This window comes from Taeniopygia guttata, chromosome 3 (genome assembly GCF_048771995.1).
Source record: "Taeniopygia guttata chromosome 3, bTaeGut7.mat, whole genome shotgun sequence".
In the NCBI taxonomy this organism is placed as follows: Eukaryota; Metazoa; Chordata; class Aves; order Passeriformes; family Estrildidae; genus Taeniopygia; species Taeniopygia guttata.
The window spans coordinates 14,734,785-14,750,766 of NC_133027.1; the positions used below are offsets into that span (position 1 = coordinate 14,734,785).

At 35.7% G+C, this 15,982-nt stretch overlaps 1 long non-coding RNA gene across 8 annotated transcripts in view; it reads left to right on the top strand.

The window, feature by feature from the left end:
* Positions 1-15,982, top strand: part of LOC121469662 (uncharacterized) — a 160,701-nt gene that overhangs the window by 59,008 nt on the left and 85,711 nt on the right. The gene's annotated exons all lie outside the window — the stretch shown is intronic.

Genomic DNA, 15,982 nt, shown 5'->3' on the forward strand with positions numbered 1-15,982 from the left:
ATATTTTGCTTGCAAGCTTCATATAATTTTATCCAAATTAGCAGCAGTTAAAATTTTGCTCAAACAATAACAATGAAAGTTTCTGATCACACACATTAGGACTGTATCCGTAAAACATTTTTAGGGGATTGTATAAAACTGTCAATTTGAGGGGCCAAAATAATAGGTTGGTGAGCCTTAGTGTTTTAAAATATCTGAATTACTCAATACAAAGTGTAATATAAATACTCGGTATAAAGTGCGCCTCATTAATAATCTCTGCCACCCTTCTCTTATTTGGATGCCTGCAAAATTAACTTGTGTTGGTTTTGCATGGCTTAGTTTTTGGTGAGGAGGGAAGAAACCAGCCACAAAAGTGATTTTCTGTGAGAAGCTACTAGAAGCTTCCTCTGTGCCTGGTAAAGCCAAACCCTGAGTGGCTCTGACAACAGACATGCTGTTAAGCCACTTAGAGAAGTTGGTAACGCCTCTGTGATTACATGTTTGAGAAAGAAATCAAAACCGCGGCAACTTCTCCGAGGAGCGGGGAGGTGCCACGGCTGAGGCCATCCTGGCGCCGCGAGCAGCCACATGGCCGTCAGTGCCATATGGCCGCCGCCATCTCGGCACAGCCAGTGGCGGGCTGGGCCTGCCTGGCCACTCCTGGTCGGTCACACTGCGGACACAAAGGCCGCGGCAGCGGCCGTGGCTTCCCTTTCCCAATGCCACAGCGTGGCCATGTGGCTGCCGTGGCCACAGCCATCTCAGCATGCTCCACAGTGAACTGTCCCTGCTCTGTTGCTTTCAACCAGCCGTGCTGAGGGCAGGAGGGCAGCGGTGGTGGCAGCAGTTTCTCCTTTTCAGTGCCACGGCAGCCAGCATTACCTGTGTGGTGGTGATGAGGGCATTGATGAGCTATTCCCTGACATGGCATCTGGACAAAATGAGCTTCTCAGCACTGCAAAGTTCTGCAGAAATCTTTGAACTGGCAGAGTTTGTTGGCAGTGGTACTTACGAGCAGCAGTATTTTTCCTCTTAGTTGGAGAAAGACGAGAAAGGGAGGACATGTGGAGAAATACAACATGGCAACACAAAGGCCAGTGAAAAGAAGGAGGGAAGGAGGTGCTCCAAACATCAGAGCTGAGATTCTTTTGCAAGCCGTCCTGAGGACTATAATGGTACAAACAGTCTCTCTGTAATTCATGAAGTGTATGGGGAGATGCAGAAATCCACTCACAGCCTGTGGGAAAGGGCGCTTATGCTGAAATGGGTGGATGCTGAAAAGCTGTAATCTAGTGGGAGACTTGAACAGAGAGAGAAGACCCTTGCTTCCAGAAATAGAGAAAGAGTACCCTTACTTCCAAACTAGAACAGCCTATCCTTAAAAGACTATACCCCATGAACTAGTGACACATGCAAAACAGTTTTGGGAAGGCTGTTTTGCCCATGGGTGGGATTCCCATTACAGCAGGTTGGACATGAATGCTACTCCTCAAAATAAGACTTCTCTACCCTGGAGAAGTTCCCAGAGAACTGTGGGGAAGGACCTTATGGAATAGCAGAAGAAATTCCTCTCCCTAAGCAAACTGAAGAAAGATTTTGAGTCAAAAACTGACCACAACTCCCGACATGTCTCCCTGTGCTGTTGGTGGGAAGGGGGTAGGGATGAGAAGGGAGAAAAGGGTGTTCAGGTGTTCTCAAAGTTTATTTTAGTTATCATTATCCTTCTTTAATTCTGTTAATAATTTTTTTCATTATATCTTTTAAATTTGAGCCTGTTTTGCCCTTAGAGTGTTTCCTCATGGTCCTTATCTCAACCTAAGTTTTTTCCTTCTCTTCTTTGGCCAGCTGTAGCAGAAGAGAGTAAGGAAATTATTTTTGTGAGTACCTGGTGCTTAGCTAGCGTCAAACCTGCCCAGAAGGCTCTTACTCACTCTTACCTGAGCTGGGTGAAGGTTGGAGTTGGAAAATTCCTTTTCTAATTCTTACTGATTACTTCTATCACTTAGGCATTTTTTTAAAAAGTACAGCATATTATAAAAAGGTATAGACTGAGCATTTGTTAATAATTTAGTGTTAAATTTCTTTTTGAAGCTGAAGAACTGTGAAATACCAATGATGAAAAGTGTTTTATTTTGGACTGCTACTTTTTTATGTGTTATATGTTACGATGATTACTAATGATACTAATTGTGAGACTACTGAGCAAAGCTTTCATTTTCTTGATAAAGAAACTGTCATGGGCTAATTAAGATTTTTTTTTTTAACCAGAGGCCTCAAAGCAGGTGAACACATAGGGACTGTATAATCATGCTGCCAAAAAAGTGAGTGTAAAACAACAAAGATGTGAATTTAAGGCAAAGGACATGTAGAGTTGCTTTCATAAACCAGGAATGTCACTTTTTAATCTATTTAAATAAGAGTAACATTGGTTAAGCACAAGGTAAGCACTTATGAAGTGCTCCTAATCTCTATCTTCATTCAATCTAATACTTTATGCACCTCCCTGATATCCATATGCCATGTTTACCCCTTGTAATCTGACTGAGCAAGACTTTCTGATCAATCTTCACCTTCAAAGATACAACTGCAGGAACATGTCAAGACAGTCCAATTTTATAGTAGTAAAGTAACAACAACAGTTTATATTTGTCCCCATTTAATTTTGTACTAGATACTAGTGCTGGTCTTGTGCTAAGGTATTTAGGATCAAGTATTTTTTCATTCCATGCTGAGCAAACACACATCAGGTTTTTAATTACACAGCTGTGAAAAATGTTATAGATAATCCTTACTAATTTAATAGAAAATTACTTTCCCTTTCTGTAGGCATCTCAGTGGGTCTCTGGAATATCAAAGTACACTATCAAAACTCCCTAACTGCTGATTTTTAAAGAGCATGAAAAAGAACAAATTGAGCTTACTAAAAGCTTACTTATGAAATAAATCTATGGGATTGAAAGGGACCCTATGGGGTGACTGAGGTAACCTCAGTCCTCTGGCATAGGTGTGCAAAGAAAAAGCCTCTTAGCTTTTCCCCTACCATTTTCCTGTGGACCTCCGTGAAAAGATTCTGCATCTTCCCTCTTTTCTGATTCCTGCAGCTCTTTATATGGTATTCAGTTTTCCTCATAACTAAGCTATTTTTATTTTCCTGCTATAAAGTTAATGACGGCTACATACCTTGGGGTATCCAGGGGATGTAGAAAACAATCATTATTATCTCACTTTATGAATGAAAGGAAGAGGCAGGATGACATCAATGCATTCCTTTATTAAGATCTTGAGACTTAGAGCTACAGTTGACTTTTAGTCCATGACACTGCACCCGCACTTAGCTATCAAATAAAATATGCTGAAGTGCCAGTATCAGTCTCCAGATCCTTTAATGTGTCCACAGTTGGTAGCCCACATAAAGATTAGCTATTTAGGTAGGAATAACAGCAAGTAAACACAAAATAATTTTTTACAATATTAACCTTTTTATAGTCAAATTCAGTGTTGAAATGCTGCAGATACCAAAAGTGTAATTGAATTTTAAGAAGTGATTAAGCCAATTTACAGTGCCAAAGTTCTCAAAGGTTATTAAATTTTTAAAAGGAAAAATGTTATCTCTACTTAAACTTCAATTTGTCAGAAATTGGGTACTTTGGGTGTATCACCCAATACTTGCGTTATTCTTCTGCCACTTGACAGACCGCTGTTAAAAACATAGTCCAGACTATAAATTTGTCTGATCAGGGATTTATATTCTTATCACCTCATGTACATTCATATCTGTAAATGCAACACATTTAAATATGTTTTCTGTACTGTGCTGCATGACATTTCTTTCCAAGATGTACAATTTTTGTTCTAAATATAACAGACTTAATGAGCTACATGTTTCAAGATTTTGAGTACTTTATATAAATCTAAATTTTATATATATATATATACATACACACATACATATAAATGTGGAGGATCTATATTGATATCAGTGTTTATACATATACAAAACAGTCTTTCCAATCATTTTTTATAATCAAATGAGTGATAGTAGCTATAAAATATTCTCACTGTGTCATAAAAATATATGCTATGTATCTCAAAGTGTTTATTGACACCATATTCAATGAATCTGTTTTGATTTTCTGGAGTGAAAAGCCTTGGATCAAATCATGTTAATAGCCTGTATTTTAGCTATCAGACAAAAAAAAAAAAGAAAAAAATTACTCTTAAACCTTGTAGGTACAAATTCCATATGCCTTTTGTGTATGTGTGAATTATAAACGGTTTGAATAAATATATCTGGAGAGATCTTCTAGTCCTTTCCTAAATGCTAAAGAAAAGTCAGGATATTGCTATACACATTAAATTTCAGATGAATATTTCTCCTCATGACATTTCAGCTTTAAAATTATGGATATTCTTAGTAAGAAACAAGATAAAAATTAATGTAACAGTTTGACCCAAAGGCAATTTAATGAAAAATTCTGTAGTAACATGTGTCAGTTGTAAATTTTTTCAACAGCAGTTTATAAAAGTGATGGGAGAGTACACATATGTAGATTCTCCAGCTGTTTGCTAGTCTTTGCTGGCAATAAGTTAAGATATATCCCTTTAAGCCAGAATTCTTAATTAAGATATTTTAAAAATAGTTTCTATACCACACTATAGAGTTAAAAAAGCAACAGAAAAATATTTCTTATGTTTTTTTTCTGGTGCCTAAGAATTCAAATTTTTATCTGAAGAATATGATAGAGTTTTCATTTTTGTTCCTGTATTTTTTCCGATCTCCTCCCAGGGCCATGTATTTTTTGCGAATGTTGATCTGCAATCTGGATTAATTTTGGATCATGCCCCATATGAGAATGTGGTCTTTCAGGGATCTTATTTACCTCAATCATAATTTTAAAAAATTATTTAGAGTCCTAGATTAACTACCTGGATGTTATCTGAACAGGAATACTTTTAATGTCTCAGTAAGTGCCTTCTTATCTATTTTAGCTCATCACAGAAATGGTGTTGACTTTGAGCTTATTGAGAACCAGACCATATGTACAGCCCTTTAGAGATCTAATCTTACCTGAAAATTAGGATTAACTGAAATTACACAGCCTGGAAGAGGCAACAAGTATTGCCACATAAACACAAGCCTGTAAAGATCAATAGTGCCTTAAAATAGATCCTGCTGGATCACAGTCATTAATACAATACTTAAAACAAACCTATTTTTTCTCCTCCCATGTTGACCAGTTTCATTTTTTAAAATCATATTGTGGAAAAATCCTTCTCTAGTAAGAAATATTTCTTTTGTCTCCATCCTAAATAACAATGTTAGAAGTAAGTGATCTCATAGGCTTTCTTTGAAGGACTTCAATTGAGTTGGGCATCTGGCCTTTATCCAAGAACCAAGTAAGAATTTGAAGAGCATCACTATGCAATTCTTTCTCTATTGACAATGATTTTGGCTGTGCATGTGGCTGAAGTGATCAATATGGAACATATGTGTTTTACCTTCCAGCCTGGGGAGAAGAGATGCTTCCTCCTGGCTGGACAGACCACAGGCATAGTGCTCAGGCTTCTCATTAAGTTGAATTAAAATGTTGCCTTAAACATAAACATTCATGTTTTTATCCAGACAATTTGTAGCAATGACCTTTTTTGGCCATTTCTGTAAAAGAACAGTAAAGGTTTTTAAAACGCTTGTAATTATAAATAATTGTTTTCAATAATTTGCCCAAAGTGTTTATTCATTTATTCCAAATGCCTTGTCTCTCCATCCATTTGTTAGCTATTTTAAACTCACACATAAATAGATTTCAGATCTACAAAAACTGTATGTGTACATGTTGCTATATGCAAAACGAGCTCTGACAAGATAAAAAAAAATCTAAATCCAGATAGACTTCACAGTCACATCTGACTATGACTGTTTTTTCTGTTCTTAAAGGACTTAGTCATAAGCTAAATTTTTAACCCTTTTAAAGACCTATCATTTTACCTAGTAAATCCTCCATTTTTTTGGAATAAGTATTTTAGAAATATAACAATTGCAATAATCTAGCCCAAAATTATTCTGTAGTCAGATTTTGTCCAGAATGAATGTTAGCCCTAAGCAGAAGCAGCAGAGAACTGAAAGTAGACCTGCTTGGAAAGTATTTAAAAAATTTTTTTCTCATTCCTTTTCGCAAATAAAAAGAAATTTAAAAATTAATGAAGTTTAGAAAAATTATTCCTGTTCAGATTTTCACTCTCTCTTTTCCCATCCCATTCCTTAAATAAAACAATGTATATGTTTATTCTGTTAATAAATAGAAATAAAGTGATATTTTTTCAAAGAAAATTGCATGAAAGCATGAAGTTTAAGTCATGAAAGAGAACAATTCTGTAATGACAGCCATGAGTAAACAGAATGGCAGGAGTTTCAAAGTGTGAAGAAGCTTTCTTTGATTCGGTCATTTAAAAGAGATACAACAAGACATGGACATTTGATTCTTCATGTGTTGTAGTGAGTTCTCAGCTTTATTACTACAGCATATTAACTTGTCTAGTTTTAGCCATTATCTCCTTACAAAAAGCCTTTGATGATGGGCACAGAGCAAGCTCACCTGTAGATCAGAGTGGCATTTCTGAGATAAAAACATGCTGAAAGAAAATCCATAAAATACCATGAACTGTAGCTGTTTCCATAATTGGAGAGTGAGGTGAACATCTCCCTTATGCAATTTTCTTATTGATCAAACTCAGGGTTCTAGGAACTTATATGAAAGATTGCTTTGGAACTATAGATCATTAAAAATAATTGATTCTCATAGAAGAAATGGACTCTGTGGTTCCAGTTTATGCAATTTCTGATTCTTGGTATAATTGTTAGTTTTTGCTTCTTGATCAGTAAATAAAGCTAGCAAAGGTTGTAACACAGAGGAAGAAGTTTTAGGCAGTGAGCAGTCCCCTTTTGAAAATTACCCATCCTCATCCCCTGTACAAGGGAGGATAGGAGAAGGGCAGAATTTATCTGATTATCTCCTCTCTTCAAAGCCTTTAAAAGATAAATAATTAGAAATGCAAAACTTCTATATTGGTACTAGGAATGTGTAGGATGGGAGGCAGTGAGCCCAAATCCATAAAGCATTATGAGGTAAATATTGGACTGTCACTGGAGTTGATGTGGTGTTTACGATGCTTTCAATTGTGCATACTTCATTGTGTTATACATTAAAAATGGGCCAATTCCCATGAGCAGAGATGTTAAGCAATAAACAGATAAATTCATAGTGGACAATCTCACAAGGAAGACAGAAAAGTAAAGCAATCCCTTAAGAATAAGCAATGGAGAATGAATGTGGGAGAACTAGAGAAAAAGTTAATCAAAGAATTGAAACATGACAGGAAAGCAGATACAGTATGTGCAGAAAAGCATGGAAAATGTACGAGAGCCCAACAGACCATTGGGGCATCAGCCAAAGCATGTGGTAACACAGGAAGAAAACAAGAGTATTAGGAAAACCAGTTTCATACTGACTTAACGTGCTGTTGACATTAAGCTGCTAAAAATGGTGAATAATGGAGTTGAAAATATATATCAATCAGGACTGACAGAAATAACCACAGACATGGTTAAATGAAAATGTTAAAAACAAAGCAATATAAGGGGGAGACTACTTCTGAACCACTGCATAACTTTGAAGTGAGAAGTAAGATGGTGACGTGAATAGTGAATTAAAAGTAGTAGCACTATTTAGTGACTTTTAGCAGTAAAATAACATAGAGTGTTTTCTGTTTATGAACCAGCCATGAAAAGTAGAAACTAATTTTTTACAAAAGAAAGCATTCATTTCACTAGTTGTTTTCTGCCTTGTTGCATCTGTAAAGGTTTCTTTGGAAGTTCCTCACAATCAGACACAAATAGGATCATAAAGAATGGCACTAATTAACTTTAAAGTGAATTTTTAAGGGAAGAAAGTTACATTCCTTATTCTTACTATAAAGTAATCATATTTTCACACTACTCAGGAAACTCAGGTGACTAAAACCGGGAATTGAAAAAAAGACTGTAATATGGGTGAAATAAAAAACTAGAAATGTGCTGGGCGTTGTTAACAAACTCAGTTTGTCTTAACAGATGCTTTATAGGGACATGATCTCTCCTGGTTGCAGAAAAGGGTATGGCCTAGAACTATGTGGGTGTGGCTTAATTGCTATCCTGTACCACCCACATCATTGCTGGGGGCATGGCCTCAGGGGAAGAAAAATTTGACTGTAGTGCATCAGTTTGCTTCCTTTCTTCCTCAGGAAAGTTGCCAGGACCAACACGGCATCTCTGTCCCTCTCCCACTGCTGCCCATTCCTTCCCAGCTCTGGGGAGAGCACAACTGAGACTGAGCAGAGCTGAGTGCAGCTGGAAGGAGCCGAGCCCAGAGGAGCAGAGCAGTCTCAGTGCAGATAATCTGTTTTTCCGGGGGCATTTTCTTCATTGTTTTGATTGTCTTGGGCTCAAGGAAGGGGAACACCAACTGCAGAGAGCACCCACCATCTTCTCTTTGGCTCAGGAATGGCAGCATGTTGCTGCAGAGCTGCAGGAACAGCTCTTGTCTTGGTTTTTGTCTTGTTGGCCTCATGGAACTGAGTAAAGATGGTGAACACCTTTTTGTCTGTAAATCATCTTCTCTTTTGTTATTAATGTTGTTGCTGCTACTAGGCATTTCTTATTCCATTCCTCTTTTCAGTAAATTATCATCTCAAGCCATGATCTCTGCCTTTGTCACTTTCTCACCAGATGGACTTCATGGAGAAGGGGAGCAGCTTCTTTTGAGTTTAATTCCCATCTGGTTTTAAAACCACCTTATGGTATTTATAGAAATCAGATTTTCTATTAAAATGCTCAATGTTCTAGCTGTACTGCTGAAGTAAGATTAAGTTTCTTAGTTGACATACGGCTTTTAGCAAGTTAACGCAGTCCTGTAAACCTCTCTATTTCTTTGTGCAGGAAAATCTGTAGACAGTTGAAATTGTTGAGGCATCTGAAGTTTGTTTGTTAACAGAGAAGACCGCAATTTCAGAGAAAGTATTAGGACACAGTACTGTCCTACATCCTTCTGACGGATGTGTCAGAAATTACTGAGCACTGCTACAAACAAGTGCTGCTAAATTTCATATCTGGTTGGGTCACAAAGCACTGTATTTTCACCCTTAACTTGCAGCTGCAGTATTTTGAACAGTGATGTCAGCAAATCGCACAGGTTAAACAAACTTGCAATTTCTTGGCTGTTGCCTCATGGAGGAGAGCTGCTGAAGATTTTTTCACTAAAATATTTTCCAACTATTTTCTCAGTATCTTTGGGGACTCTTTGCTTCAGTTCTTTTCATGTGCAATACTGCTTTTGCTATTTTTCATGTCCTAAACCAGCCCATCCAGCCTCACAATAACACTATAAGCAGAAGGGAATAGTTTCTAGGGATAATCATATCCTTTTTTATTACTAGCATTTTTTTAGGTCATGTATTTAATGGTACCAGAAATCAAGTTTTGAACTCTTAAATATCTTGAAGGAGCTGGAAAAAGGGCAGGTGGAAAGTATATAAATATGTAGATCACTTTTGCAAGTGTTCTTTTTGCTTTTCAAGGGCCAGGATACGTGTTTTCAGGAAAAACAGAAGCCTCTGTGCACAAGAATGGATTTAGATGGATCTTATGTAAAAATGCAGTGGGTAGATGCCAGGCAGAATGATTACCTGACTTTGTACCTCTGCTCAATCAGAGAACTCTCTGTGCCGAAAGAACAGAAGAGAATCGTAGACACTGGGACTGGCAGATAAGACTTTATTTTCCAGTGTGTTGCTTCAACAAAATGTAACTGTCATTCTTCAGTGAATTTAAATGAGAATGAACATGTGAACCTTTATAGGTCCCAGTAAGCTGTAGCCTGTTGCTGCTGCTGCACTTTGAATCTTCTGTGAATATGCACAATATGGAAAGAACATTTTATAAACTTAAAAGAAAATCCAGAGAAAAGGGTTAGAGGCTGTGACATATGAGAAGAGATTAAGACAAATTAATATACTGTGGTGCTGCTTGAAGGATGGACTATGAAGAGTGATATGACATATCAAATATGGCATACAAATACCTCAGAGGTAAAGAATGAAAATTACAAAGGTTATTATAACATTATTTACTGTAGTGTCTCTTCCACCATCAACATAGGCTATTAACTCCAGGAAATATAAATTGAGAGAAAAAAAATAAGAAAAAATCTGGAAATTGAATACATTATAGGGGAATATTTAGCTAATATTTTAGGAAATAACTTTAAAGGGTACGACTTTTAATGCTTCATCTTGCACTATTAATATCTTTGGGGATCTAAAAAGTGACTTGAATAAAAAATTAAGATAGGGCCCTTCAGGCAACAGTCTGAGCAAGCCCAAGAAGCAGTTAATATGTGAAATTCACTTACATTAAAGATATTTTAAGAGCTGTGTGTGAGGGAATATCAGAGAGAGGATTAGAAGAGGAAATCCTGATTTTTCTGTAGAGGTAGATGACCTCAAAGGTTTCCAAACTGACTTTCATCAAGTACTTTAAAAGTGCCAGGCAAGGGTTTCTCTCTTCTGGAGAGCAAGCAGATCAGTTACTTGTTATATTCTATATGTTATGGGTGCTACAGAATGTTGATGCTGTCTCCTGTCAGATGCGCCACAGGTGAAGGAGGCTTCTTGTTACAACTTAACTGTAATTAGTGCACAACAAGAATAAAACAATTGATATATTAAATTCCAAATGGCTGCAAGATGGCTTTTTCCTATAAATATTACTATGTGACAGACCATTTTCCTGTATGTTTTTTCACAGCCTTAAGTGCTTCTACAGCCTAAATGCATGCTACAGAACAATACAGCTGCTGTACAAAGGTACACTATCAAGAAAATATACACAATTTAAATGGGCTGTTTTCCTTGAAACAGCAATTTCATTTGAAACATTTGCTTATTTGGCATTCTATACTGTTCTCATAACTGTCATAATTTCAGAGCATAGTCTGTAATTTTATTTAAATAACTCTAGTTATAAGATTTATGGTGCAAAATGTGTTTGAATAATAGCAAAACTACAGTAAGTTTGAGTGTTCCAAACGTATGAAATGCTGACCCTTCTTGTGATTTAGTAGAAGTTTTTGGGTGGCATTAGCTATATTGATAGTTTCTAATATAATGCACAGCTGTGGAAGTTGTCTGTGGGTGCTGTGTTTGCTAAGAGCTTACACATTTCATAGGAAGATTGGAAAAATTAATGATATAGAAATCTACTGTCAGTTATTAAATACTGACAAACCAATCTGGAAGACGAAATTTCTAAACTGCACATTATTCAAAGCTAATCTAGTCCTCAGTAGAAGTATCCTTGTCTTCATTTTACACTCTACTCCAGGCATTCATTTTATTTGAGAACAGATTTCATGCTAAGTGAAGTTAGTATGGCTGCTGTCCTGAGTGAAGAACTTTCATCAATAAAATCTACTCACTTTGGTCTTTGTGTTTGCCTGCAGCTCTCAGGTATTTATCTGTCTAACTCTGTTGTTTCAGTCCTTGCATTGTAAGGTGCCTTGAGAGCTCTTATATTAACAAGTGGGAGACTGATTTTATAGTGTATGCAGAAACAGAACCTGATGGAGGACCCTTTTGGTAGGGCAGGCTGTTGAAATGCCCTGAATATTTTCCTTCTGAGATGAAAATAATTGTGTGTGAGCGACTCAACAATGAATCTGCATACAATTTTGATGGATGCTCAGATGGTTCTGTCTCAGGATCTGTACCATAATGTTTTCTTCATCCGTGGCTATAATATGAACAGTGTTGCATATACTTTTCTTTGCAGTGTGGAAAACTTTGGAAAACACTAGTTAGAATTCAGGAAAAGGGTAGTGCCCTGAAATCTAGCCAGGTGACACTCACATAAAAGCATGTATGCACTTCCTGAAATTTAAATAAGAAAAATGAAGAAATAGTGCTGCAAAATAATACTGACAATAGTCTATGAACAGATTGCTTATAAATAAACTGCAATGTAAATATGGGTACAAGAAAAGGCAACTGCTTCATCAGATTTCTTTATTGGAAACAATTTGACTGCCAGCTAAACAATGTTATCTCTTAGATATATCACATTATTTACAGTTCTCTAGGAAGGATATACCCTCTCATGGACCTTCATGCACTTATGTACCCATTAATGATTTCCTCTGGGCTTTGTCAAGGGACATACATTGCTTCTGCATTTGAAATTAAATAGAAAAGACACCATTTCCTATTTAATATTATTTCTTAATTCTTAGATATCCTTATGCATTTTTCCCAAACATTTTCAGAATGAAGTCCCTTTCAAAGCAGATGTATGTTCTGCTGACTTTTCCTCAAAATTACATAACCATTCTTAAAATTATTTGCAATAATATAAGACCAAATGAAAAAGAGTTTCCTAAGAATAGTTGCTTTAACTGCAAATTAAAGCTTTCTAAAGCTGGTAAAATAGTGAAAAGCTCTCTTGAGCCTAGTTCTGTTGTTCTTACACTGAGCAGCACCTTACTCCATGAGCAATTCCATATGATTTCTTTTCACTTTTGTGTTCTCTATTTTGTATGTATTAAATTGACTAAATTCAGTCTGTAATGATGAAAGTCTTTTATCAGAGCAAGGTTTGCTGTAGGTTCTTTGCAAGAGATAATTTCATTTGACCTGCAAAACCTGGAAAGGAATTAAAATATGTTTAGCAAGTTATGTTACATATTTAAATATAACTTGTATATATAAAGTTACAATACTTAAATTGCATAGAATCACAGAATCATATGATGAGGAAAGACCTGTAGTATTTTACCTAGTCTGTCTTTAGGCCTAAGTATCATATACTTTTATATTTCATTATTAATAGACATCTGATTAGACTTTTCTTTAAGATGCACATTTTCTGAGGTTCCTATGGTACCCTAAAGCAATCTACCACTAGTCTTACCATTTTTATCTCTATATGAATTATTTTATATATCAGTTTATATACATTCTTGCCAAACTGTCAAGAACACAAAGGTCTAAGGGTACACTTTAAAAACTTCTAATGTGTATTTGAGGAGTATTATTTTCCACTACCATCTCATTTTACAGATCATACTCCCCTTTGAATTCTGTTTAAACTGAAAATAAAATGCAAAAATTTCAGTCTTCCTTACTGCTCATGTTTTCCAGAATTCTGATCTTTCTTCTAAAGTCTATTCTCTTAATCTCAACCTTTACTGACACAGGAAGCCAAAACTAAACAGAGTTTAATTCTGTGCTGAATAATGGAGAAGGATTACCTACAAGATAAACTTAACTCAGACAGCCTGATATGGAATTTCTGTGTTTCAGAAAAGAGTGATCTTTCAGCCTGTCATATTTTATATATGTATTCTATAGATTTTGAGGAACATCATAAAATAATAAAGCCATTAGGTGAAAAACACATGTCATTTTATGTGAAACTGCCTTAATTGTTAAGTTGGACACTGTGCCCAGTCCTGAGGACATTCTGGCCAATTTATACTCTCAACCCCTTCCACTGTATTAACACTCAATACCTAAGAGACTAATACAAGATTCAGAGTGATTATTTTGTCAATTATGGCACTTGAGCACCACAGAGGTAATAAAATGCTGTACAGAGATCAATTTATGGACATGAAATAGACAGGCTGAAGTTCAGCCCAACAAAAGGTGGGTTAAAAATAGAAAATGAAGCATATTGAAGAGTTTGCATGGCACTCACTTCCTTTTAAAATGATATATAACCTTCACAACATTATTTAAGAAGTTATCATAATTTTCTTTGTTTTTTGAAAAGTGGTTTTTATCTCATCTAATTTCAGACTTCTGTAAATTGGAGATCTAATTTCAAATGATATACTTTGAGCTTCTTAATTAACAATGATCAAAGAACCTGTGAGGATCAATTCAATTATTCTACACCACCATCTTAAGGGAACTTGAATTGGTATCTGAAGGACCTGTTTCTCCACATAGACTAAACCCAAGGCAATCTCATACCACCTGTTTTGCCTTATACAATATTTCTTGAGACACCTATGTGAGATGAAGCCAATACAAAATTTCAGCCCAATCAGATTAAGTGGTTTTAAACAACCCATAGGCTCAACTACTGACAAGACAGAGAGGAGTTTTTAGTTAGAATGTTGACTTCAAGCAATTAAATTGCTTTTGGCAATCTGTTACACACACAGTCTTTCCAATACAGATACAGTCATATCAGATGATTAACAATATTATCCTCATCTTGTAAATTTAAATCAGCAAACTGAGACAGAGTAAACAACAATTTCACTCTCTTGTGTTAGGACTTCAATCTACCAAAATACCACGTATATTTGTCACGTCGCTTCAATGGCTTTTGGTGGATTTGAAGTACCAGAAGAATAAGATATTATTTGAGATGAGGCCATGCTTGAACTCCAGTAAATGAAACAGCAGTTCTCTGAGTACCAATCTGCTGTTTGTAGATCACTGTGACAGCATGATTGGAAATGTATCATCTTTGCTGCTTTGAAGTTTTAATGCCATCCTCTTTCATTTATGTCATTAAATATAGATATTGCAGAAGGTTAAAGCCCTTTGTAATATCATATTTGAAAAAGTGTTTTGCATCTGGGGAGCTGTTTATGAATATATTTGGACAATACATTTACATTTTATTTCATGGTAAGTTTAGCCATGATGCATAATTATAGTAAACAGGCTAAAACCTGATAGTGAAGAAAAATAGGATCAAAAGATTGAAAGTAACTATAATTCAAACACTATTACAAGATTTAACAATTCTTCCTCTCTTTTGGGATAGTAAAGGGTGGAACTTTTGTCATATTTTCAAACTAAATCTGGAAACTACTAAGCAATCAGACCTCAAAGGAAATATCTGATTTCAGTTTGTGAAAAGGGTTCTGGAAAATCACCCACAAATTAAACAACACACATAAGTAGATAAAATGTATGGAAATAAAATCTGAAATTGTTATTTAAAATTTTTTCATTACCTGATTTTTTTTAAATATAATTTTTCCTCAGCATACAATGATAATTAAAATTTAAGACTCAAAACCAGTCATAAATCCAAGTTAAAAGGTAATAGGAAACAAGCTAAGAATTACAATATGACTAAAGATTATAACTTTGATGTGAGGAAAATAGGCTGCTCAATTCCTGCCAGGCAGTTTTGTTAGTGTAAGTTTTGCCTTTGGCTATGAAATTAGTAATGCATGATAATTTCAGCTATTGACTTTGACTGGTAAATATGGTTCAGTTATTCTTTGAGGAAGAAGAAGCAGCTGTCCTCTAATATTAATTGTTTTCAGTTATTCCATATGTGTGAAATACAGCCTAAGCTTTCCCATTCATAAATTAATCTCTGTATTCCTTTCATAGACACCTTTTTTTTTCAGAGGACAGAAATAAACCCAGGATATCTGCCTTAGAATTCCTAAACTCCATGTTTGTGTCTCCTGGCATTAAAACATTAATGAAAAATCATTGTAATTTTGTATTAAAAAAATTAAACTTAATTCCAGTTAAAATTAATACTACTCAACACTGATAATAAGCTCTCAAATGGAATAAAAAATCTTATAGAAAATAATATTTCATGTACTTAAGAATGCTGCGGGTCACTGCATTTAATCAACAATTTACAAAGTACTTTAATTTCATGGAAGGTATTGTCAGCCCAGAACTTTATTGACTCCCTTTTTATCTCTTCTAAGATGATTTTGACCAGAATCCATGGAGTATACACTAGTATTTTGATTTAATAGATTTTGAATTTATAAAAGTTCCTGGCCATCCTCCTGAGAATTTCCTCTGGGTTGAAAATGTGAAGCTGAAAAATCTTTAAGAATTTCCTGTGCAGGAAAGTGACATGACAGCCATGGGAAATGCACTCTAGTGCCGCGTTCCCTCCGGAAAGGCGGTCGATCCC